Genomic DNA, 27,328 nt, shown 5'->3' with positions numbered 1-27,328 from the left:
TGGGAACAAGATTGAATATGAGTACGGCCTATCACCCCCAAACGGATGGCCAAAGTGAAAGAACGATCCAGACAATCGAGGACATGCTACGTGTTTGTGCTATTGATTTCAAAGGAAGTTGGGACGAGCATTTACCCCTGGTAGAGTTTGCCTATAATAACAGTTATCACGCCAGTATTGGGATGCCACCTTATGAAGCCCTTTATGGACGCAAATGTAGATCTCCAGTATATTGGGACGAAGTAGGAGAACGCAAAATACTCGGACCCGAATTGGTGCAGCAGACAAAGGAAGTTGTTGAAATTATCCAGAAAAGATTAATAGCCGCACAAGATCATCAAAGGAAATATGCAGACCAGTCAAGAAAAGACATGGAATTTGAAGAAGGAAGCTTGGTATTATTGAAAGTATCACCGTGGAAAGGACTAACGAGGTTTGGGAAGAAAGGGAAGCTAAACCCAAGATATGTCGGACCTTTTGAAATCCTAAAGCGTATTGGCAAAGTAGCTTATGAGTTGGCGTTACCTCCGCACATGGAGCACATTCACAATGTTTTTCACATATCAATGCTTAAGAAATATAATCCAGACTCCAGGCATGTAATAGAATATGAGCCAATAGAACTTTAAGCAGATTTATCATATGTAGAGAGTCCGATAGAGATTCTAGAGGAAAGAGAGAAAGTATTGAGAAATAAAGTGGTAAAGTTAGTAAGAGTATTGTGGAGAAACCCAAAGGTTGAAGAGTCAACCTGGGAGTTAGAAAGTGATATGAGAGAGAAGTACCCTCATTTGTTTTCTTAGAGATTCTGAGGACATAATCCTTTTAAGGGGGGAAGGATGTAATATCCGGGATATATCGTGTAATTATTTTTGCTATTATATTATTATTATGTGTGTTCAGTATCTATTCTGTGAGTTAATTGTTAAGTGTTATCTGTACTTGAATATTCAAAAATAATATTAATTGAGTATTTTAATTTTTATATGTCCAAAATAAAATATAGATAATTGTCATATCTTCCTAATTATTTTTATGTTGGTTTATGGATTTATAAGAATCATATGAAATTTCTAAAATCTTTTTCCGGGTAATTAAAATCTATTTTATAAAAACGGGAACCAACCGACGTCAACCGTTGTTACGTTTTTGGAACCCAAAACTCTTTCGAGAACTCCTTCCTAACCTAATTGTAATATTCCGAGCATATTCCATGTTTCGACTTTTTCGATCCGGCGTACGGTTTGTCCTGCACGGGTCCCGGCGCAATATTTTCGATATAATATTCGTTTCGGTAAATCAATAAAACCCGTATTTTCGATAAACGAGAGCTTTTTATTAAACTATCACAATTATCACTTCGTAATACGTGTAACCAGGCGCTGAGACCAAGACCGCAGTACAAATTGTACTGATTTGGATAATTATCCCGAAAACCGATACCGTTTGGATCAGTTTTTACAAATAAACGTACCGTTTTATATCAGAAATGATCCAACGGGATACTAATTTTCCGTAATTACAAATAGCCTTTTACCGTAATTTATTTCGTATCAAAATCATTTACAGACAGATAATTATATAATTTTCAGAGAAAAACCCTAATTTCCTAAAACTGTTCTAAGAATCAAACAAGCATTTGGAGGTGTTATTGAATTCGGTTTGGAAAGCTCGAGTAACCAATCTGAAGGTCTTGAAAAGCTCTACCAGATTCTGTACTCCATACACCTGCAGAAATCAAGGTTATGTTTCTAAAAATTTATTTATTTTCGAATTTATTTTATTAAAAATATGAATTTTTGTTCGGATGATTGTTTGTATGATTTGATGATTGCATGTTGTAGAGCTTGTTTTCCTGATGATTTTCATATGTCATACGTCTGATTTGAAGTTCAATAACATGTTCAAATTTGAGTTTGATTTTCGAATTTTAAAATTAGGGTTTATAACCCGTATGAATGTTCTTAATTGAAATTTGGGGTTTTCTTATTCTGTGATAGATTGATGTTGTGTTATAGTGGGTTGTGTTCTCTGTGAAATTTGCAATCTAGTCATATAAGTTTCATGAACCAACAAGGTCTGTAGAGAAGGGAGTTGTGTTTTGAAGTTTTCCGATATTTGCCGGAAACTGGAAAATTTCACGGCCAAATTCCGGCCAACTCAGGGATTGTTAGGATGAATTGATTGCATGGTTGTGTTCCTGGTGTTGTGTAGATGTGATCTGGAGGTGATGGTGGCCTGAGCATCCCTGGAACGTGTTCTCCGGCCATCCCCGGCTGTTTTTCGGCGACCCCCAGGAAAATTACAGTTTAGTACCTATAGTTTTGAAAACGATGCAGTTTGGTCCCTCTAATTTCCAGACTTTGCAAAAATTGGATTTCTGTTTTAAAAATGTTTAAAAATCATATTTCCTATTTATTTTTATTATAAAAAAATTCGTTTTTAATTTCTGAAAATTCTAAAAATTATTATTTTAATTCTGAAAATTATTTTTAATTCACAATTAAATCTAAATTAATTAGTTAATTAATTTCAGTTAATTTCTAATTGATTAATTGGTCAATTAAATTCGAAAATTAATTGATTAATTAATTTAATTAATTATTAATTGATTTTAATATATTAAATTCGAAAATTAATTATTTAATTAGATTTAATTATTTAAAAATGATTTAAAAATTCTGAGAAATAGTTTTGAGCTTTAAAATATTATTCTAAATTATTTCCAAGGCTCGATAATTATTCTAAAATTATTTCGGAGCCAGAATTGGCCAACCGAACCCTGTTTATTAACCCGAAATTGATCCAACGACCCGTTTTAATTCCGAAAAATGTTTTAAAAATCATTTTAAATACCAGAAAGCCTATTTATGACCCGATACTTCTTTATAAATAATATATCATTGATTACGTGATGTATTATGTGCTATATGTGACTTGTTAATTGACTATCAGTCTATATATTCGGTGTTTACTTGATTATTACATAACTTTCAATCCGTTAATCGGATTTGGGTAAAACGAAGGGTAGATAGAAGTATGTGTTGAATAGAATTCCATGAGTAAATTATTGATAGATGCTTATGATATGTGAGCAGAAGAGACAAGACGTAGGAAAGGGAAACAGATAGTTGAGGAGTAAGACGCTTGTGATTGGAAGCGAGTGCAGTGTAGTAAGCTAATATCAGGCAAGTGTTCTGAACTTTCTCGAGATATTGTAGTATTTGATAGTCAGATTGATATTGCAAGTGCTTTGAAGCACTGAAACCTAAACTCTGATTCCAGTTATTGTTCTTGAGCCATAAACCTTATTCTTTCTAGACCATTGATTGTTGTATACCTAAACACAAATCTCAAGTATACGATATTACTCCATAAATACATGTAAACAAAAATCTCAAACACTGAACTGAATTACTTGTACATTCAATCATTGTATCATATGCTTTGAAAGCCCAAATCTTTGAAACCCTGAAATGTTGATTCCTTTGTTATCCAATTCTTTCATTACCCAGCATCCAAGCTTTTAAATTGCCTTATTGATCCTTACAAGGATTGAAACCCTTTCATTGTTAAACATTTATTGTTGTTAATGATTTTGGTTATTGTTTATTATTGCATATTCTGTTATTATATTAGAATTGGATTGTTTTTATAAAATTGTGGACCAGATTCGTGGTCAGACCATATAATGGTCAAGTTAGGCCAATGTGTGTCTTGGATCCAGTAGTTAGAGAAATGCTGTGTGCCTTGCTCGGGGTTAGTGCATGACTGATCAGCAGCCTAACCTTGGTTTTTAAATTAAAAGTATAATATCCAATTCTAAATCATAATCCATTGTTCACTTGATATCATAATCATATTCACCTGATGATCATTATTCTCAGTTTTATCATTGTGACTTGCTGAGCTAGTTAGCTCATTTGTGCGATGTTGTTTATATTCTTTCCAGTTAAAAAGGAACCAGTTGGTAGCAAGGATCCCCAGTCCAGCGCGAGAGCTAGGGGTTCAGGTTGAGAAAGCTGAGCTAGTAGGTTTCTTTTGGGATAATTTAAGTTTGTAAAAGTTTGTAATAATGTTTAATTTTCAGTTTGAGTTTGAAATAGTTGGGATTTGAACGGTTGTAATATATTAGTGTGTTTGGCTTGTGTGCATACTTTAACCTGTTGCGGTCCGTGGTGGTTGGTAAGTAGGGTCACTGCATATATTATTATTATCTTTATTATTGTTGTAAGAAGGTTATAATTAAGGTGTGTGTGTGGACCCCAAACTTCTGACCCGGGTTTGGAGGGCGCCACATAGGATGCCTTGGAGACAAGATGCCAGGGAACTGATGCAATTAAGAAGAATAGGAGGACTATACTCACTCAAGAGTATGAGCACTTTGACTCAAAACCTGATGAGTCATTAACTGGTTTATATGACAGATTTGTCAAACTCTTGAATGATCTGTCACTGGTGGATAAGGAATATGATCTTGAAGATTCTAATCTTAAATTCCTTTTAGCTCTTCTTGAAAGTTGGGATTTGAAGGCAACTACTATAAGAGACAACTATGCTCTTGATGAAACTACTCTTGATGAAATTTATGGTATGCTCAAAACTCATGAACTTGAGATGGATCAAAGAAGCAAGAGGCATGGGAGAAAGTCAAGAATAGTTGCTCTTAAGGCTGAGGAGGAATCCCCCAAAGTGGCTGCCTCAAAGAAAGGAAAAGGAAAGGCTCTCATCATAAAGTCTGATTCAGATTCATCAAGTTCTGATGATGATGATGCATATTCAGAAACTGAAAGTCTATCTGAGATGGATGCTGATAAAGAGATGATAAAATTGTGTGCTCTTATGGTGAAGGGTATCACAAAGATAGCCTACAGGAAATTCAGAAAGGGAAAGAAGGTTTCCAGGAAAAGTGGAAGATCTGATAAGAAGAGTTTCAGAAAATTTGAAGGCAAAGAAGAAAAGTCTGACAGAGGAAATTACTCAAATGTTAAATGCTATAATTGTGGTGAGAAAGACCACATATCTCCTGATTGCAAGAAAGGAAAAGGTGACAAAGGCAAGGAACTTGTCACAAAGAAGAAAAGCTGGACAGACACTTCAGATTCTGAAAATGAGGTGAACTATGCCTTGATGGCAAATGCTGATAGCAGTTATGAAGCTGCTGAGTTAAAGGTACCTCAAACAACCTATGTTTTTCATACTGATGATATTACTGAGTTGAGATCTTATCTTAAAACCATATTCATTAGCTATAGAGATCAGACTTTAACATGTGATAGGTTAACTTCTGAAAATCTGGCTTTTAAGAAAAGGAATGACTATTTAGAAAAGGAGTTAGTTATGTTCCATCAAACTCAGAAAGAAATATATGATGCTTTTTATGTTAGAGATGAAGTGTTAAAATTGAATCAATCTCTAAAAACTGAGTTAGAAAAGGAAAGAGAGATTATCAGGACTTGGACTAATTCTAGCAGAACAACTCAGAATTTGCTAAGTAGTGGAAACTAAAAAGAGGGCTTAGGTTATGGAGATGATAAAAGTGAAATAGGAACTGAACAAATTAAGCCAATTAAGCCAGAAGTAAATCCTGTTAAGTTTGTAGCTAAAACTGTAAAGTCTGATTCTGAAAAGATGTAAGATAATGATACAAAAGTTAAGGCAGAGTCAAGATCTGACAAATTAAAACATGATAAACCAGCTGTAGTTAACATAGGCTTAATGACAAAGAAGCGGCTTAAGTATAAGCTGAAAGAGATTAAGAATGTAAACAAGGTAAAGCCACCTAGGAAAAATAGGAATAGAAAGGAAGGTGTGAATAAAAGCAATAATTATAAGTCTGTTCCTAATGCTCCTAGAAAGAAATGCAATAACTGTGGAAAGCTGGGATTGGCACAAGAAACTCTCTCATTTAAATTTTAACAATATAAATGAACTAGTCAATAAAGATCTTGTGAGAGGACTGCCAAAATCAGTATTTGCTCCTGATGGTCTTTGTGATTCATGTCAAAAGGCAAAACAAAGAAAATCTTCATTCGAGAGCAAGACTGAATCTTCAATTCTTGAGCCTTCACATACTACATGTTGATCTATTTGGTCCAGTGAATGTCATGTCTATTGCAAAGAAGAAATATGCTATGGTCATAGTAGATGAGTTTACCAGATACACATGGGTGTATTTCTTGCACACAAAAAGTGAATCTGCATCTATCTTGATTGTTCATGTCAAATAACTGGATAAATTGGTCAAAGACTCTGTGAAAATCATAAGAAGTGATAATGGCACTGAGTTCAAGAATTTAATCATGGAAGAGTTCTGCAAAGACCATGGAATAAAACAGGAATTCTCTGCTCCAGGAACTCCACAACAAAATGGAGTTATTGAAAGAAAGAATAGAACTCTTATTGAATATGCAAGAACTATGCTTGATGAAGCAAAGTTACCAACCTACTTTTGGGTTGAAGCTGTGCAGACTGCTTGTTTTACTCAGAATGCAACACTTATCAACAAGCATGGAAAGACACTATATGAGATGGTGAAGAAAAAGAATCCAAATCTGAAGTACTTTCATGTATTTGGATGCAAGTGTTTTGTTCTTAAGACTCATCCTGAACAGCTATCCAAATTTGATCTAAAAGCTGATGAAGGAATTTTTGTTGTATATCCACTTTCCACAAAAGCCTTCAGAGTCTACAATTTAAGAACAAGGGTTTTCATGGAATCTATCAATGTCTCTTTTGATGATAAGAAGATTACTGGACTTGAAGATTTCAATGATCATGATCAGCTGAGATTTGAGAATGAAGTTTTAAATTCTGATTCTGTAAATTCTGATAGTCTAAAGCCTGATACTACAAACTCTGATGGGTCAAACTCTGACGTTATTGAAACTGTGGTGACTACGCCAAAGGAAAATGCACCTGTACAGGATGAGCATATTGAAGATCCAACCACATCTCAAGAAGCATTAGAACCTAGAACAGGCTCTTCAAGTTCTGATTCATCAAGTTATGATGGGCCAAGTTCTGATAATTCTGGAAACTCAAATTCTGAAGGATCCAACTCAGAGAGCATAATTTCAGGGGGAGTATTAGAAAATGTTGATGAAGATATCATGGATCACGGGGGAGCATCCAGTTCTAGAGATCACCTTCCATCTGCAAGAAAATGGACTAAAGCACATACATCTGACTTGATTATTGGAAATCCTGAAGCAGGTGTTAGACCTTGAACAACAACATCAAATGAATATCTCTATCATTCTTTTCTTTCTCATATTGAACCAAAGAAAGTGGAAGAAACTCTTCAAGATGCTGATTGGGTGCAAGCAATGCAGGAAGAGTTAAATGAATTTGAAAGAAATAAAGTCTGAACCCTAGTGCCAAGACCAAAGAATAGATCTGTTGTTGGTACAAAGTGGGTGTTCAGAGATAAAACTGATAGTGATGGCATAATTACAAGAAACAAAGCAAGGCTCATTGTAAAAGGATATTCTCAACAAGAGGGAATTGATTATGATGAAACATTTGCACCAGTTTCTAGATTGGAAGCCATAAGGATATTTCTGGCTTATGTTGCTCACAAAAAGTTTATAGTCTTTCAAATGGTTGTAAAATGTGCTTTTCTTAATGCAGAATTGGAAGAGGAAGTATATGTTGAACAACCTCCAGGTTTTGTAGATTCAAAATTTCCTAATCATGTCTACAGACTTGATAAAACACTTTATGGCCTTAAGCAAGCTCCAAGAGCATGGTATGAGGTATTAGCTCAGTTTCTTCTGGAAAGTGGATTTAACAGAGGGACTATTGACAGAACCTTATTCTATCTCAACCATGAAAAGGACTTACTTTTGGTGCAGATATATGTTGATGATATCATGTTTGGTTCTACAAATGACAGACTTTGTAAAAGGTTTTCCAAGCTAATACAATCAAGATATTAAATGAGTATGATGGGAGAACTTAGCTATTTTCTGGGTCTTCAAGTCAAGCAGAATGAAGAAGGAACTTTTATTTGTCAATCTAAGTACACCATTAATTTGTTGAAGAAATTTGGAATGCAAGACTGTTCAACTGTATCCACTCCTATGGTCACTGTAATAAAATTGGATAAGGATACTGGTACATCAGTAGATATTACTGATTACAGAGGTATGATTGGCTCACTACTCTATCTAACTGCAAGTAGACCTGATATTATGTATGATACCTGTCTTTGTACAAGATTTCAAGAAGATCCAAGAGAACCTCACTTAACAGTTGTGAAAAGAATTTTCAAGTACCTTAAGGGTACAACAGATCTAGGATTGTGGTATCCTAGGGAATCAGACTTTAAGCTAATAGGTTACTCAGAAGCAGATTTTACAGGGTGAAAAATTGACAGGAAAAGCACAAGTAGAAGCTGCCAATTTCTTGGAGGCAGATTAGTTTCTTGGTTTAGCAAGAAACAAAAGTCAATTTCCACATCAACTGCAGAGGCGGAGTACATTGCTGCAGGAAGCTGGTGTGCACAAATTCTTTGGATGAAGAATCAGTTACTGGATTATGGGTTAACATATTCTAAAATACCCATTTACTGTGATAATCAAAGTGCTATTTCTATGACAGGTAATCCATTTCAGCACTCAATGATAAAGCACATAAGCATTAGGTACCATTTCATAAGGGAACATGTGATGGAAGGTACAGTGAAATTGCATTTTGTTCCCACAGATCAACAACTAGCAGATATCTTCACAAAACCACTGTGTAAAGCTACTTTTACAAGATTGATAAATGAACTTGGAATGGTTTCAGGTTCTTTCCCTAAATCTGTTTAGTTTATGTTCTGATACATCAGACCTTATGATCAGTATTTACAGATATTACTATCTTTATGTAATCTGTGCTTAAATTGAAAGTTACCTAAGTACTGATTGTTCTCTGATATGAATTTCTAAACTCTGATAGTGATATGAATATTTCTGTGACTATTCAAACCAATGAGGATAACTGTGCTAGATGCTGACCTAGTAGTCTCTAATATACTAAAGATCCCATGTTTGAAGTAATTGTTTATGTGGAAATATTTTAACACAAGCAAATTCTAATATTGAGCTTGGTTAGGTTTACTTTGTGTATCTTATTACAAAGTCAAAAACTAGAATAGTGCTTCTTATCTGTTAAGTTCTGATGTTAGTAAATCTTATGGATGTACTAAGTGCTGATAAGCCTCACTTATCAAAAGAAAAAGTAAAGAAAAGAAATAAATATCAGATACTCCTTTGAGATCTAGAGAAAAACTTATGTGGAAGGGAAGACCCAAGTGCATTGCTGGTATTAAGTAATATGCATTAGAAAAGCAAAATAAAGTTTTCTTGGTGACTTTTCACATTCTCTGACTACTGGAGAAATACTCTGATAATAGTATAAATTCTGATAAGCAGTTGTGACTCACTTACACTGAGGAGCTCCTGCGAAAAAGAATATCAAAAGATGCATAAAATGAGCACAAAATAGTTGAGGCAGACTCATGCATGAACTCATTCTATAGTAGACTTCAGACTAATGACAGATTTTGAGCAAAGTTCTTAGTTATGCCTTATTTCTAAGATGTACTGAAGTGAATCATACTTTACTCTTTGTCTAATATTTAGCTTAAAGCACACACTTATACTCCATATGAATGATGAAAACTACTGTGGTGATCAATGTTGTTTTAGATGAACAGTTTAAGTGTCAGTTGCATTAATTCTGAGGACAAGTTCTGATGGAAGTTCTGATAATTAAGTTCTGCGGAAACCATATCAGTATTTGTGTGAAGAATTACAGAATTAAACATTCATTTTTTTAGATCAGAAGCCATATTCTGATGACCTTTAAATTCTGATAATAATCAAGTTCTGATGCTTACGTGGCAGTATTTATTTCCTTGATTTATTTTTGGGTCAATACTTGAACGGTTATATTTTATCAGAATATTGGTTTAAGTGAGATAAAGACAGTTATAATTACTTATTTAGTGGAAACAATTTTTTTGAAAAACTGCATGTGCATAGTAATCATTACTTATTTCCCGTGCCCATTAACTATTGTCTTAACTACTGCATGTATGACAGGTGTAAAGACTGTTCCAATTCGTCTTAACTGCTGTCAAGTGGCGTGTATAAGTAAAGGAGAGAAAAGATTTTAAATCTTTTATCTACTTTTGTATTCAATACTCTCTCTTTTCTCTTATTCTCTCTATATTCACTGACGGTTTTTACACAGGCATTTTACCAAACACCTTTCAGGCATTCTTATTTCTCACTTCTTTTTTAATGGCACCCAAAGATCTAATCTTTAATGGAGCAAAGTTCGTCCCTAACAACTACACTGCCATTCTAACCAAGAGTGACGCTCCGTCAGAACTTTATTTTGTTCAGGACTTCTTGGCTCACAGTGAAATAGGGTTCACTTTGACGCAACCATCCACTTTATCTGGAACTCAAGTTCTGACATTCCGGCGAACGGGACTTTATGATGATGGTGGTAAGGATGGGACTCCAAGCATCACTTTTACAGCAAAGGAGGTGGAGTACGTTGTTACTCCGACAACAGTCAAGAAAGCTCTACATCTACCTGAGAACTGCCAGTTCAGTTCTGCTATTGAGGAGCCATTGCTACAACAAATGATGGCTAATTTAGGGTATGAGGAAAGTTTGGCAAAGTTGGGCCAACTTAAACGCCCACATATTCGAAGAGAATGGAACTTTTTCTTCGATTGCATCACCAAGGCGTTCGCAAATAAATGCTCAAATTTTGACGCCATTCCAATTCTGACTCAACAAATTGGGTATGCTCTCCTAAACCAGTCTCACTTTGATTATGCCAAGACTGTGTTATGTTTTATAGGAGATAGAATGAAAGAGGACATGAATGTAGTTTACTTTGCTAGGTTCTGTCAGTTAATTTACAGTTATTGTACATCAGATGAACCACAACTAGCAAGTGAACACATAGAACCTTTTAGGTTAGCAAAAAGGGCTTTTACTGACCTTTTAACTGCTGATAACAAAAAGAAAGTTCTGAGGCCCCTTAGAATTCCTTTAGCAGTAAAGCAAGCCCTTGTAAATGCTGATGCTGCTACTTACTCTGTATTATATCCTGATGTTCCACAACAACAACAACAACCACAACCACAACAGCCATCAGAACCTACTGCCACTCAACAAACACACACATCAGAACATGCCAACCATCCATCAGCACATAATCAAGTAAAACCTTCTTCTTCTAAAGCAAAGAGGACTAAGACAGTACCTCAGGCACAACAGAAAAGAAGGAAGATGATTTTAAGAGATGAGTCTGATGATGAGGTACAGGTTCAACCATCAAAACCTGTTGCTAAAGTAACTGAGAAGGTCTCTTCTCAGACAGCTCAAGAAACTGGGAGTTCTAGGCCCCTAAAAAGGCTTAGAAAGATAAACTCTGATGATCAAGCTCCCAGAGTATCTCCACCAGCTAAGAGACTTAAAAAGCAAAGAGCAAGGAGGGCTGTAGAAGAATCAACCTCTGAAGAAGGAATGGAAGCAGCAGCTGTGGAAGGGGGTCAGGAATCTCTGATCCCACAAGAACCTACTGTAGTTGAATCTCTTCCAAGTGCTGAGCCAGAACTTTATGAAGCTCACAAATCTCCAATCCAAGAGCCAGAGACTACTCCAATGCCTACACCTCCTGTGTCTCCAATGAACTCTCCAGTACATGCTGAAAACCCAGGCATAAGTGCTGAAATTGATATCAATAACTTGGATGTGCCTTTAGTCTTGTATCTGGAAGCTCCATCCACTTCACATCTTTCTCAGCACACTCCACCAGCAACTCCATTGCTAGATGCTGATGACCATGTAGATGAATCTTCTATTGCTTCACATATAATCATTCTATCACAAGATGCTGATACTGAAGATTCTGCAAGTTCTGTTGAAAAAAATATTGGTGAAGCTGCTACAAATATAAATGTTGATGCAGCTGGTCCTTCTGGACATGCACCTCCACAAACAGTTTGTAAAGCTGATTTGATTAAGAAGTTTGTGAGAAAGGATGCACCAGTTCCTTGGAGTGAAACTAACAGAGGAAGAGAATGGATCAAGGAGTGGACCAAAGTTGATTTTTTTCCTACTGCAGATGTTCTTGATGAGCACCTGGCTAAAGCTGATGAAATGCTGATGAATGATGACTTCAAAGCACAGCTCAGAGTTACTGCATTGAGTACCAGGAACCTTCAAGGTCAACACTCAATAACTCAAGCCAAGGTGGACAAAATTCAAGATACAGAGACTAAGCAAACCATGAATGTCACATTGGACAAGAAAAAGTTTTTTAAGCCAGCCTTTGACCGCATTGAGTATCTAGAAAAGACTCAAGAAAAACAGCAAGCTCAACGATCTGATATTTTAAAGAATCAAGCTGCTCAACAAAACCAACTCAATGAAATCCAAAACTCTGTGGAATTGCTTGTGTGGCGCCCTCCAAACCCGGGTCAGAAGTTTGGGGTCCACACACACACCTTAATTATAACCTGCTTATAACAATAATAAAGATAATAATAATATATGCAGTGACCCTACTTACCAACCACCACGGACCGCAACAGGTTAAAGTATGCACACAAGCCAAATACACTAATATATCACAAACCATTCAAATCCCAACTATTTCAAACTCAAACTAAGTATTAAACATTATTACAAACTTTTACAAACTTAAATTATCCCAAAAGAAGCCTATTAGCTCAGGTTTCTCAACCTGAATCCCTAGCTCTCGTGCTGGACTGGGGATCCTTGCTACCAACTGGTTCCTTTTTAACTGGAAAGAATATAAACAACATCGCACAAATGAGCTAACTAGCTCAGCAAGTCACAATGACAAAACTAAGAATAATGATCATCAAGTGAACATGATTATGATATCAAGTGAACAATGGATTATGATTTAGAATTGGATATTATACTTTTAATTTAAAAACCAAGGTTAGGCTGCTGATCAGTCACGCACTAACCCCGAGCAAGGCACACAGCATTGCTCTAACTACTGGATCCAAGGCACACATTGGCCTAACTTGACCATTATATGGTCTGACCACGAATCTGGTCCACAATTTTATAAAAACAATCCAATTCTAACATAATAATAGAATATGCAATAATAAACAATAACCGAAATCATTAACAACAATAAATATTTAACAATGAAAGGGTTTCAATCCTTGTAAGGATCAATAAGGCAATTTAAAAGCTTGGATGCTGGGTAATGAAAGAATTGGATAACAAAGGAATCAACATTTCAGGGTTTCAAAGATTTAGGCTTTCAAAGCATAGGATACAATGATTGAATGTACAAGTAATTCAGTTCAGTGTTTGGGATTTTGTTTGCATGTATTTGTGGAGTAGTATTGTAGATTTGTGGTTCTTGTTTGGGTATACAATAATCAATGGATTAGAAAGAATATGATTCATGGCTCAAGAACAATAACTGAAATCAGGATTTAGGTTTCTGTGCTTCAAAGCACTTGCAATATCACAGGATTATCAAGTAATACAATATCTCAAGAAAGTTCAGAACACTTGCCTGGTATTAGCTTACTACACTGCACTCGCTTCCAATCACAACCGTTTTACTCCTCAACTACCTGTTTCCCTTTCCTACGTCTTGCCTCTTCTGCTCACATATCATAAGCATCTATCAATAATTTACTCATGGAATTCTATTCAACACATACTTCTATCTACCCTTCGTTTTACCCAAATCCGATTAACGGATTGAAAGTTATGCAATAATCAAGTAAACACCGGATATATAGACCGATAGTCAATTAATAAGTCACATATAGCACATAATACATCACGTAATCAATTATATATTATTTATAAAGAAGTCTCGGGTCATAAATAGGCTTTCTGGTATTTAAAATGACTTTTAAAACATTTTTCGGAATTAAAACGGGTCGTTGGATCAATTTCGGGTTAATAAACAGGGTTCGGTTGGCCAATTCTGGCTCCGAAATAATTTTAGAATAATTATCGAGCCTTGGAAATAATTTAGAATAATATTTTAAAGCTCGAAACTATTTTTCAGAATTTTTAAATCATTTTTAAATAATTAAATCTAATTAAATAATTAATTAAAATCAATTAATAATTAATTAAATCAATTAATCAATTAATTTTCGAATTAATTGACCAATTAATCAATTATAAATTAACTGAAATTAATTAACTAATTAATTTAGATTTATTTGTGAATTAAAAATAATTTTCAGAATTAAAATAATAATTTTTAGAATTTTCAGAAATTAAAAATGAATTTTTATAATAAAAATAAATTGGAAATATGATTTTTAAATATTTTATAAACAGGGATCCTAAATTTGCAAAGTCTGGAAACTTCAGGGACCTAACTGTATCGTCCCCAAAAGTCCAGGGACCAAACTGCAATTTTTACACCCCGTCGCCGGAAAACACAGAGGTGGCCGGAGAACACGTTCCCGACATCCTCACCCCACCAACACCTCCAGATCACATCTACACAACACCAGGAATACAACCATGCAATCAGTTCATCCTAACAATCCCTGAGTTGGCCGGAATTTGGCCGTGAAATTTTCCAGTTTCCGGCGAACATCGGAAAACTTCAAAACACAACTCCCTTCTCTACAGACCTCGTTGGTTCATGAAACTTATACAACTAGATTGCAAATTTCACAGAGAACACAACCCACTATAACACAACATCAATCTATCACAGAATAAGAAACCCCCAAATTTCAATTAAGAACATTCAGACGGGTTATAAACCCTAATTTTAAAATTCGAAAATCAAACTCAAATTTGAACATGTTATTGAACTCCAAATCAGACGTATGACATATGAAAATCATCAGGAAAATAAGCTCTACAACATGCAATCATCAAATCATACAAACAATCATCCGAACAAAAATTCATATTTTTAATAAAATAAATTCGAAAATAAATAAATTTTTAGAAAAATAACCTTGATTTCTGCAGTGAAACAAAGCTCAGAATCTAATAGAACACTTCAAATCCTTCGTTTTGGTTACTCAAGCTTTGAAAACAGAGATCGGTAACGCCTTCGTTTTGCTGTTTGATTCTTAGAACAGTTTATGTAATTAGGGCTTTTCTCTGAAAATTATATAATTAACTATCTGCAAATGATTTTGATACGAAGTAAAATACGGTAAAAGGCTATTTATAATTACGAAAAATTAGTATCCCGTTGGATCATTCCGGATATAAAACGGTACATTTATTTGTAAAAACTGATCCAAACGGTATCGGTTTTCGGGATAATTATCCAAATCAGTACAATTTGTACTGCGGTCTTGGTCTCAGCGCCTGATTACACGTATTACAAAGTGATAATTGTGATAGTTTAATAAAAAACTCCCGTTTATCGAAAATACGGGTTTTATTGATTTACCGAAACGAATATTGTATCGAAAATGTTGTGCCGGGACCCGCGCAGGACAAACCGTACGCCGGATCGAAAAAGTCGAAACATGGAATATGCTCGGAATATTACAATTAGGTTAGGAAGGAGTTCTCGAAAGAGTTTCGGGTTCCAAAAACGTAACAACGGGTGACGTCGGTTGGTTCCCGTTTTTATAAAATAGATTTTAATTACCCGGAAAAAGATTTTAGAAATTTCATATGATTCTTATAAATCCATAAACCAACATAAAAATAATTAGAAAGATATGACAATTATCTATATTTTATTTTGGACATATAAAAATTAAAATACTCAATTAATATTATTTTTGAATATTCAAGTACAGATAACACTTAACAATTAACTCACAGAATAGATATTGAACACACATAATAATTATATAATAGCAAAAATAATTACACGATATATCCCGGATATTACATCCTTCCCCCCTTAAAAGGATTCTGTCCTCAGAATCTCTAAGAAAACAAATGAGGGTACTTTTCTCTCATATCACTTTCTAACTCCCAGGTTGACTCTTCAACCTTTGGGTTTCACCACAATACTCTTACTAACCACTTTATTTCTCAATACTTTCTCTCTTTCCTCTAGAATCTCTATCGGACTCTCTACATATGATAAATCTGCTTGAAGTTCTATTGGCTCATATTCTATTACATGCCTGGAGTCTAGATTATATTTCTTAAGCATTGATATGTGAAAAACATTGTGAATGTGCTCCATGTGCGGAGGTAACGCCAACTCGTAAGCTACCTTGCCAATACGCTTTAGGATTTCAAAAGGTCCGACATATCTTGGGTTTAGCTTCCCTTTCTTCCCAAACCTCGTTAGTCCTTTCCACAGTGATACTTTCAATAATACCAAGCTTCCTTCTTCAAATTCCATGTCTTTTCTTGACTGGTCTGCATATTTCCTTTGACGATCTTGTGCGGCTATTAATCTTTTTTGGATAATTTCAACAACTTCCTTTGTCTGCTGCACCAATTCGGGTCCGAGTATTTTGCGTTCTCCTACTTCGTCCCAATATACTGGAGATCTACATTTGCGTCCATAAAGGGCTTCATAAGGTGGCATCCCAATACTGGCGTGATAACTGTTATTATAGGCAAACTCTACCAGGGGTAAATGCTCGTCCCAACTTCCTTTGAAATCAATAGCACAAACACGTAGCATGTCCTCGATTGTCTGGATCGTTCTTTCACTTTGGCCATCCGTTTGGGGGTGATAGGCCGTACTCATATTCAATCTTGTTCCCAAACATTCTTGAAAACTCTTCCAAAATCTTAAATTAAATCTTGAATCTCGATCAGATACAATAGACACTGGAACTCCATGACGAACTACGATCTCTTTCAAGTACATATGAACTAACATGTCGAGCGAAAATCTTTCATTTATAGGCAGAAAATGAGCTGACTTGGTAAGTCTATCTACTATAACCCAAATGGCATCATGATTAGCCCTTGTCCTTGGTAATCCAACTATGAAATCCATTGCAATATGTTCTCACTTCCACTCTGGAATCTCCAATGGCTGTAGCAATCCGCTTGGTCTCTGATGCTCTGCTTTAACTCTCTGACAGGTATAGCATTTGCTAACCCATTCCGCAATTTCCCTCTTCATATCTGGCCACCAAATAATTCTTCTTTAAATCTCTGTACATTTTGGTACTTCCTGGATGGATGGAATATCTTGAACTATGTGCCTCTTGTAAAATTTCATTTTTCAGTTCCGTTACTGGTGGAATCCAAATTCGTGAAGAAAACCTAAGACTACCTTGATCATCTTGTTGCGTGCATAATTCCTCACCTGCCAAACTATTTATATCTTGATCCATTACCTCTTTCTGGCATTTCTTTATTTTCTCCAATAACTCAGGTTGGAAAATCATACCGTACACTTTTGCTTCCTCAGGCTTGCAAATTCTAATCTCCAATTCCAATTTTTGAAATTCTTTATATATCTCTTCAGGTACGGATAACACATTTAACCTTTCCTTCCGACTTAACGCATCTGCTACAACGTTCACCTTACCGGGATGATAATTAATCGAGCAATCATAATCCTTGATCAATTCTAACCATCTCCTTTGTCTCATATTAAGTTCCTTCTGGGTAAATATATATTTCAAACTTTTATGATCCGTGAAAATCTCACACTTTTCTCCATACAAATAATGTCTCCAAATCTTCAAAGCAAAAACTATAGCTGCTAACTCCAAATCATGAGTAGGGTACTTCTGTTCGTGTGGTTTCAATTGCCTTGACGCATACGCAATCACCTTATCGTGCTACATAAGAACACATCCTAATCCTTTGTAAGAAGCATCGCTATAAATTACGAAATTCCCTTGATCGTCTGGAAGTGACAAAATAGGTGTTGTGATTAATCTCCGCTTCAATTCCTGAAAACTTTCTTCGCACTTGTCATTCCACATAAACTTTTCATTCTTTCGTGTAAGCTTTGTCAATGGTGTTGCAATTCTTGAGAAATTCTGAACGAATCGTCGATAATATCCTGCCAATCCCAAGAAACTTCTTACCTCAGTGGGTGTTCTCGGTCTTTCCCAATTCGTAATTGCCTCGATCTTTGCCGGGTCCACTTTGATCCCTTCATTACTGACTATGTGTCCTAAGAGCTGAACTTCCTGTAGCCAAAACTCACACTTCGACAATTTAGCATATAACTTCTTTTTCCTTAAAATCTCCAAAGTTGTCCTTAAATGTTCTGCATGATCCTCCTCCATCTTTGAATAGATCAAAATATCGTCTATAAATACTATAACGAACTTGTCCAAATATTCCTTGAAAATTCTGTTCATCAGGTCCATAAAAGCTGATGGCCGTTGGTCAATCCAAAAGACATCACTAAAAACTCGTAATGTCCATACCTTGTTCTGAAAGCTGTCTTTGGTATATCTTCTGGTTTGATCTTCAGTTGATGATATCCCGATCTTAAATCGAGTTTGGAGAAATACTTGGCTCCCTTCAATTGGTCAAACAAATCATCAATTCTGGGTAATGGATACTTATTCTTGATCGTCAACTTGTTGAGCTCCCTATAGTCGATGCACAGTCTCATGCTTCCATCCTTCTTCTTGACAAATAATATCGGTGCACCCCACGGGGATACGCTGGGTCTGATTACTCCTTTCTCTAACAGCTCTTGTAATTGCTTTGCTAACTCTTTCATCTCAACAGGCGCCATTCTGTATGGGGCCTTGGATACTGGTTCGGTTTCAGGTGCTAAGTCTATTGCAAATTCAATTTCTCTATCTGGAGGAAGTCCTGGTAACTCGTCGGGAAACACGTCTGGAAATTCCTTCACAACTGGAATATCTTCAAGTTTTGCTGGCTCCTGACTTCTGTCGATCACATATGCTACGAAATGCTCACATCCTTTTCGTAGTAACTTCTTGTCTTGAATCATCGTTAAGAACTTCTTTACCTGCTTCTGTCCCTTGAATGTTACTATTCTTTCGTCTGGCGTTTTCACCATTACTTTCTTATTTCGACAATCTATCTGAGCATCATGCTTAGATAACCAATCCATCCCTAATATAACGTCAAATTCTCCTAACTTAAACGGTATTAAATCTACACAAAACTTACTACCAGAAATCTCAATCTCACAATTTCCACAAACTTGATTCACAGTTACACGTTCTTGATTTGCTAACTCCACAGTCATTATTTCATTTAAATACCCAACTGGACAATTTAACTTACTAACAAAATCTTGTGAAATAAATGATCGAGTTGCTCCCGAATCTATTAACACTTTGGCACATGAAGAATTTACATTAAGCGTACCTGCCACGACATCCGCATCTTGGATCGCATCCTTCACCGACATGTCAAAAACTCTAGCCCTCGGAGTCTCATTCATTGCTGGGGTAGATCCCATAATCCTTAATGCATTACTGATTGGGGCTGGTGTCTTGCAATCCCTGGCTATATGTCCTGGCTTCCCACATTTAAAGCATATAAATCCAATGACTGGAACCTTCACTGCTGGATTTCGGATAGGTTGATCCTTATTTGCTAGCTCTCTTGCTGGCTGATTTCGGCACTCCCTCGAGTAGTGCCCTTTCTGGTTGCATTTAAAACATACCACATTCAACTTGTTACAAACTCCTCCATGCTTCTTTCCACATACTTGACAGTCTGGAAAAGTTAATCCCAACTGATTCGGCTGATTCGCATTAGCTGGACGATTGCTCTGGCCTCCGTCTCCTGCATTTTGTCTCCTGAAATTAAAATTTCTCCCTGGCTGAAACTTGCCCTTCTTAAAATTTGGAAACTTCCCTGTTTGTGACTGACCCTCACTTCCCTCAACTTTCATTTTCTTGCTTTCCTTTTCTTTCTGGAACATCTCACTCTCTGTCTCTGCGATCATAGCTTTCTGTACAACCCCGGCATAGGTATCCAATTTAAAAATAGCTACCTTCCCTCTGATCCATGGCTTCAAGCCTTGCTGGAATCTCTTAGCTTTCTTTCTATCAGTATCAATATACGACGGCACATACCTTGACAATTCCTCAAACTTCCCCTCATAATCTGTTACCGACATGTTCCCTTGCTTTAATTCTAAAAACTTCAGCTCCATTTGATCCTGAACAAATTGAGGAAAATACTTTTCTAAAAACAATTCCTTAAATCTTTCCCAAGTAATAACATCTGTGCTTTCCAATGTCTTCACCATCTCCCACCAATAGGTGGCCTCATTCTTCAGATAGTAACTTGCAAATTCAACCTTCTGCTCCCCTTTCACTTTTACCAAGGCAAATGCCTTCTCTATTTCCTTTAACCATACATTTGCTTCAATTGGTTCTAAGGAACCCTTGAATTCTGGTGGGTTTACTGCCTGAAAAGTTTTGAAAGTTACCTGGGGATTGGTCTGTCTCTGCTGTTGTTGTGCCAGGTGAACTATTTGTTGGGCCAAGATTTGAAGAATCCGGGCTATTGCTAAGTCCATGGGTCCTGGGTTCACATTCTGGTTTGTATCATCTTGGTTGTTATTGTTGTTGGTTTCTTCATTCTGGGTGTTGGGGCGGGTATTTCTTCAGGGAGGCATTTTCCATAAAGAATCAATCAATTTATTTAGCTTTTGAATCAAATCTTTGTATAAAAGAAAAGTTTTGTAAAATAGGAATATCTCTTTTTGAAAACAGTTGTAACTAAGTAAATTACATGCTTCTTTACAGAATATAAACAGTTATGGAAAACAGGGTACATGGTATCACAGGGTATACTGGTGCAATAAATAAGGTAAAGTAAAACAGGTGCGATAAAGTAAATGATAGTGTTGGAAAAGAAAAGGTACTGATATATAGATCAAAAGTTTTTGGTAGTACAAGTGTAAAGACGCTTCGAAAGTAAAATCAAAAAGGGTACAACAACCTACTCACTAGTCAGCATCGCTAGTCTATAAATATAACTCAAAAGTCTACTGATACACACTACACACTACTGTCCATACTACATAACCATAACAACACTGCTCAGCATCTCTATCTCAGAATCTCTAACTCATGGCAAATCTGGACCTCCTATCTCCTCAAGCTCCTCTAGAACCCACTTAGCCCACTCCACTAGGAAATCAGGGGTGATGTCCTCATGTGTAGCCTCAGCAATCCTCACAGCAGCTGCTCTACGAAACGCCTGGAGCCTCTCCCTGAGTCGCCTCTCACCACTCCCCATCTCTCTGGTACGCATGATATGCAATAACTCTTGGATCTGACCCTGTAGGAATTGCTCCTCCATAAGGCAAGCCTCAAACTGATGATATGGGACAGGATAGGAAGAGAACTGGAAAGGTACTCCTGTGACTGAATGACTAGTAAAGCCTGAATCAGCAGGTGGGGGTCCTCTGACAGGTGGCCTCATGCCTGGAGGTGGAATAGCCTGCAATGGTACGGGCTGCAACACCGGTGGAGGTAGAATAGCCAATACTGGTGGAATCACATGACGTGGATCCGATGCTGGTGCTCCAACTGAAGGCTCTGAGTGATCAGCTGATACGGGAATAAAAGAGTCGGCCATCTCTGCTATCTAAAATCATATCGTAATATAAGAATCTTGTACCACGACGCAAACTATACTAATACCGGTTATACCATAACACTCAACCTCTCGACGTTCTATCATCCTATACCTTACTTCTAATCTTATCCCTCTACCCATTCCCGTCAACCTAGGCTTGTGTCAGTGACTTATAACCTGTAGCTCTGATACCAAACCTGTGGCGCCCTCCAAACCCGGGTCAGAAGTTTGGGGTCCACACACACACCTTAATTATAACCTACTTATAACAATAATAAAGATAATAATAATATATGCAGTGACCCTACTTACCAACCACCACGGACCGCAACAGGTTAAAGTATGCACACAAGCCAAACACACTAATATATCACCAACAGTTCAAATCCCAACTATTTCAAACTCAAACTAAGTATTAAACATTATTACAAACTTTTACAAACTTAAATTATCCCAAAAGAAGCCTATTAGCTCAGCTTTCTCAACCTGAATCCCTAGCTCTCACGCTGGACTGGGGATCCTTGCTACCAACTGGTTCCTTTTTAACTGGAAAGAATATACACAACATCGCACAAATGAGCTAACTAGCTCAGCAAGTCACAATGACAAAACTGAGAATAATGATCATCAAGTGAACATGATTATGATATCAAGTGAACAATGGATTATGATTTAGAATTATATATTATACTTTTAATTTAAAAACCAAGGTTAGGCTGCTGATCAGTCACGCACTAACCCCGAGCAAGGCACACAGCATTGCTCTAACTACTGGATCCAAGGCACACATTGGCCTAACTTGACCATTATATGGTCTGACCACGAATCTGGTCCACAATTTTATAAAAACAATCCAATTCTAACATAATAACAGAATATGCAATAATAAACAATAACCGAAATCATTAACAACAATAAATGTTTAACAATGAAAGGGTTTCAATCTTTGTAAGGATCAATAAGGCAATTTAAAAGCTTGGATGCTGGGTAATGAAAGAATTGGATAACAAAGGAATCAACATTTCAGGGTTTCAAAGATTTAGGCTTTCAAAGCATAGGATACAATGATTAAATGTACAAGTAATTCAGTTCAGTGTTTGGGATTTTGTTTGCATGTATTTGTGGAGTAGTATTGTAGATTTGTGGTTCTTGTTTAGGTATACAATAATCAATGGATTAGAAAGAATATGATTCATGGCACAAGAACAATAACTGAAATTAGGATTTAGGTTTCTGTGCTTCAAAGCACTTGCAATATCACAGGATTATCAAGTACTACAATATCTCGAGAAAGTTCAGAACACTTGCCTGGTATTAGCTTACTACACTGCACTCGCTTCCAATCACAGCCGTTTTACTCCTCAACTACCTATTTCCCTTTCCTACGTCTTGCCTCTTCTGCTCACATATCATAAGCATCTATCAATAATTTACTCATGGAATTCTATTCAACACATACTTCTATCTACCCTTCGTTTTACCCAAATCCGATTAACGGATTGAAAGTTATGCAATAATCAAGTAAACACCGGATATATAGACCGATAGTCAATTAATAAGTCACATATAGCACATAATACATCACGTAATCAATGATATATTATTTATAAAGAAGTCTCGGGTCATAAATAGGCTTTCTGTTATTTAAAATGATTTTTAAAACATTTTTCGGAATTAAAACGGGTCGTTGGATCAATTTCGTGTTAATAAACATGGTTCGGTTGGCCAATTCTGGCTCCGGAATAATTTTAGAATAATTATCGAGCCTTGGAAATAATTTAGAATAATATTTTAAAGCTCAAAACTATTTTTCAGAATTTTTAAATCATTTTTAAATAATTAAATCTAATTAAATAATTAATTAAAATCAATTAATAATTAATTAAATCAATTAATCAATTAATTTTCGAATTAATTGACCAATTAATCAATTATAAATTAACTGAAATTAATTAACTAATTAATTTAGATTTATTTGTGAATTAAAAATAATTTTCAGAATTAAAATAATAATTTTTAGAATTTTCAGAAATTAAAAATGAATTTTTATAATAAAAATAAATAGGAAATATGATTTTTAAATATTTTATAAACAGGGATCCTAAATTTGCAAAGTCTGGAAACTTCAGGGACCTAACTGTATCGTCCCCAAAAGTCCGGGGACCAAACTGCAATTTTTACACCCCGTCGCCGGAAAACACAGAGGTGGCCGGAGAACACGTTCCCGGCGTCCTCACCCCACCAACACCTCCAGATCACATCTACACAACACCAGGAATACAACCATGCAATCAGTTCATCCTAACAATCCCTGAGTTGGCCGGAATTAGGCCGTGAAATTTCCCAGTTTCCGGCGAACATCGGAAAACTTCAAAACACAACTCCCTTCTCTACAGACCTCGTTGGTTCATGAAACTTATACAACTAGATTGCAAATTTCACAGAGAACACAACCCACTATAACACAACATCAATCTATCACAGAATAAGAAACCCCCAAATTTCAATTAAGAACATTCATACGGGTTATAAACCCTAATTTTAAAATTCGAAAATCAAACTCAAATTTGAACATGTTATTGAACTCCAAATCAGACGTATGACATATGAAAATCATCAGGAAAATAAGCTCTACAACATGCAATCATCAAATCATACAAACAATCATCCGAACAAAAATTCATATTTTTAATAAAATAAATTCGAAAATAAATAAATTTTTAGAAAAATAACCTTGATTTATGCAGTGAAACAAAGCTCAGAATATGATAGAACACTTCAAATCCTTCGTTTTGGTTACTCAAGCTTTGAAAACAGAGATCGGTAACGCCTTCGTTTTGCTGTTTGATTCTTAGAACAGTTTATGTAATTAGGGCTTTTCTCTGAAAATTATATAATTAACTATCTGCAAATGATTTTGATACGAAATAAAATACGGTAAAAGGCTATTTATAATTACGGAAAATTAGTATCCCGTTGGATCATTCTGGATATAAAACGGTACGTTTATTTGTAAAAACTGATCCAAACGGTATCGGTTTTCGGGATAATTATCCAAATCAGTACAATTTGTACTGCGATCTTGGTCTCAGCGCCTGGTTGCACGTATTACGAAGTGATAATTGTGATAGTTTAATAAAAAGCTCCCGTTTATCGAAAATACGGGTTTTATTGATTTACCGAAACGAATATTGTATCAAAAATGTTGCGCCGGGACCCGCGCAGGACAAACTGTACGCCGGATCGAAAAAGTCGAAACATGAAATATGCTCGAAATATTACAATTAGGTTAGGAAGGAGTTCTCGAAAGAGTTTCGGGTTCCAAAAACGTAACAACGGGTGACGTCGGTTGGTTCCCGTTTTTATAAAATAGATTTTAATTACCCGGAAAAAGATTTTAGAAATTTCATATGATTCTTATAAATCCATAAACCAACATAAAAATAATTAGGAAGATATGACAATTATCTATATTTTATTTTGGACATATAAAAATTAAAATACTCAATTAATATTATTTTTGAATATTCAAGTACAAATAACACTTAACAATTAGCTCACAGAATAGATACTGAACACACATAATAATTATATAATAGCAAAAATAATTACACGATATATCCCGGATATTACAGCTTGTCTCCCTGCTTCTACAAGATGATGCCAAAAAGGGGGGAAAAGTAATTAAATCCAAATGCACAACTGATCAACCACTAAAGGGAAAGGATGATGATAATGAAGACCAGGGAAACTCTGAAAAGAGTAGAGGTCTAAGTCAAGGCAGGGGTTCTTTATCAAGGGAAGCCAGAACTACAAGTCAAAGAACAAGTTCTGATACTAAAAGGATGAGTTCTGATGAACAAACTCTGAAACTTGATGAAGAGATCTCCAAAAGGCTATTCCTAAAGGACAATCCAGGCATGGATATTGAAAGTTTGAAGGAAGAAGAAATTAGACTGAAAGCTGAAAATGACAAATATAAGTCAAAGTCTAAAACTCAAGTCACAGCAAAGAAACCACCTAAGCCTAAGGGCATTGTGATCAAAGAGAGGACAAATTATGAGGCATCTAAGGCCAAGTCCAAATCACATGTGGAAGTTGATCCTAGATTCAAGGGTAAGGCAAAAGTTGATGAACCTGTAAAGATATATATACCAACCATAGATCTGGAAGTAAATGCTAATGAAGATACAACTCTGATTTTGAAGGAGAAAAGGAATATTCAAGCAACCTCTGACAGAGCTCAAGTTGTCTTGACATCAGAAGAAAAGGAAACCTCTAACATTGTTCATGTCAAACCTTCAACAGTTCTACTACCTGGGTTTACTAAAGCTCGACAATCTGCTCAACCTATGAAAACTTCAACAAATGATTTTCAGGGTAGATTGATCCAAGAAAAGGAAGCTAGAGATAAAAAAGGAGTGGGTAATCCTGATGAGAAAAGAATAAACAACTTTACCTCAGATCCTACATCTCTTACTGAACCAGGAGTAGGGACAACTCTAGAAAGACTATATCAATTAGAGTCTGTATAGATGGTCTACAATTCCAAGCTGAAAGAAGACATAATGCTTTATTTTATGACAGATGGGAGAGTATTCCAGATAAGAAAGGATGCAATTTGGTTGAAGTATTATGAAGAACTACAACATGTTTTATTTATACTTCAAGTGAAGAACAGGTCAACAGATGATGCTGCCAGATACTTAATATCTGATATTCTGAGGCAGAAGAAACTTTACTCTGTAAAGTCTGACAGACCATACTATCCAAAGTACAGAGCTCACAATGGTGAATTAGTTGAGATGAAGCCCAATACTACCAAGATCACTACTTTTCTGGGTGTTAAGGATGTTGAATTTAATCTGGAGTCTGACAAAGCTTATCTGATCAGACTGGATCAGGAAATAAGGAAAGCAAAGATTAATGATCTCAGGGCTGCTATCTTTCAGACAGGAGAAGATACAGTTGAACTTAAAGATGTTAAAAGGAGGATGATAAATGAACTTGAATATGCTGAGAGAACTCTTCTGAAGAACTATCTCAGAACAACTCCTGACATTCAAGAGATCAAACACTGAAGCCAGGTCGAGGACTACAACTGTTAAATTTTGAAGGATATACAGGCTATAGCTGATATCAGACTTTAAGGATGGTAAAAGCTACAAGGACTGTGAGTTGTAGTTATCTAGTCAAATTCTCATATGTATTTGTACTTAATGTTTTTGACATCATCAAATATCTATTGAACTTGTATATTATGCTAATTTACAAGTTGGGGGAGATTGTTAGTTATATTTGTGATGTCATGTCTAATAATGATTTGCGTTTAGTTTTCAGATCTTGACTAACAAGACAAATCAGGACTTAACTGGAAATCAGTACTTATACTGAAGTCAGAACTTAAGATATCAGAACTTAAGTTATCAGAACTTAAGTTATCAGAACTTAAGATATCAGAAGATATTCATCAGGAGATAATATTAGGACTTAAGAAGACTTTCAGATAAGAAAGGCGGCTGATTGAAGGGAAAGAAGATCAAGACTAAAATAAGAAGAGATATGCATGGAGAAGAATTCTATGAAGAATAGAAGACTTGGAGGAAAAGATGACTAATTGATATATTTTAGGATACAGAATTATATTCGATATCAATTAGAGATTATCTTGTAACTGTGTGGTATATAAACACAACATAGAGTTTACACTAGATGTGTTATCAATATCGAGAATATTATTCATTGTAACCCTAGTAGCTCTAGTGATATTTGTTCATCACTGAGAGAGAACGGTT

This window comes from Apium graveolens, chromosome 3 (assembly GCF_009905375.1).
Source record: "Apium graveolens cultivar Ventura chromosome 3, ASM990537v1, whole genome shotgun sequence".
NCBI lineage: Eukaryota > Viridiplantae > Streptophyta > Magnoliopsida > Apiales > Apiaceae > Apium > Apium graveolens.
Note: the sequence above shows the minus strand (reverse complement) of the source record.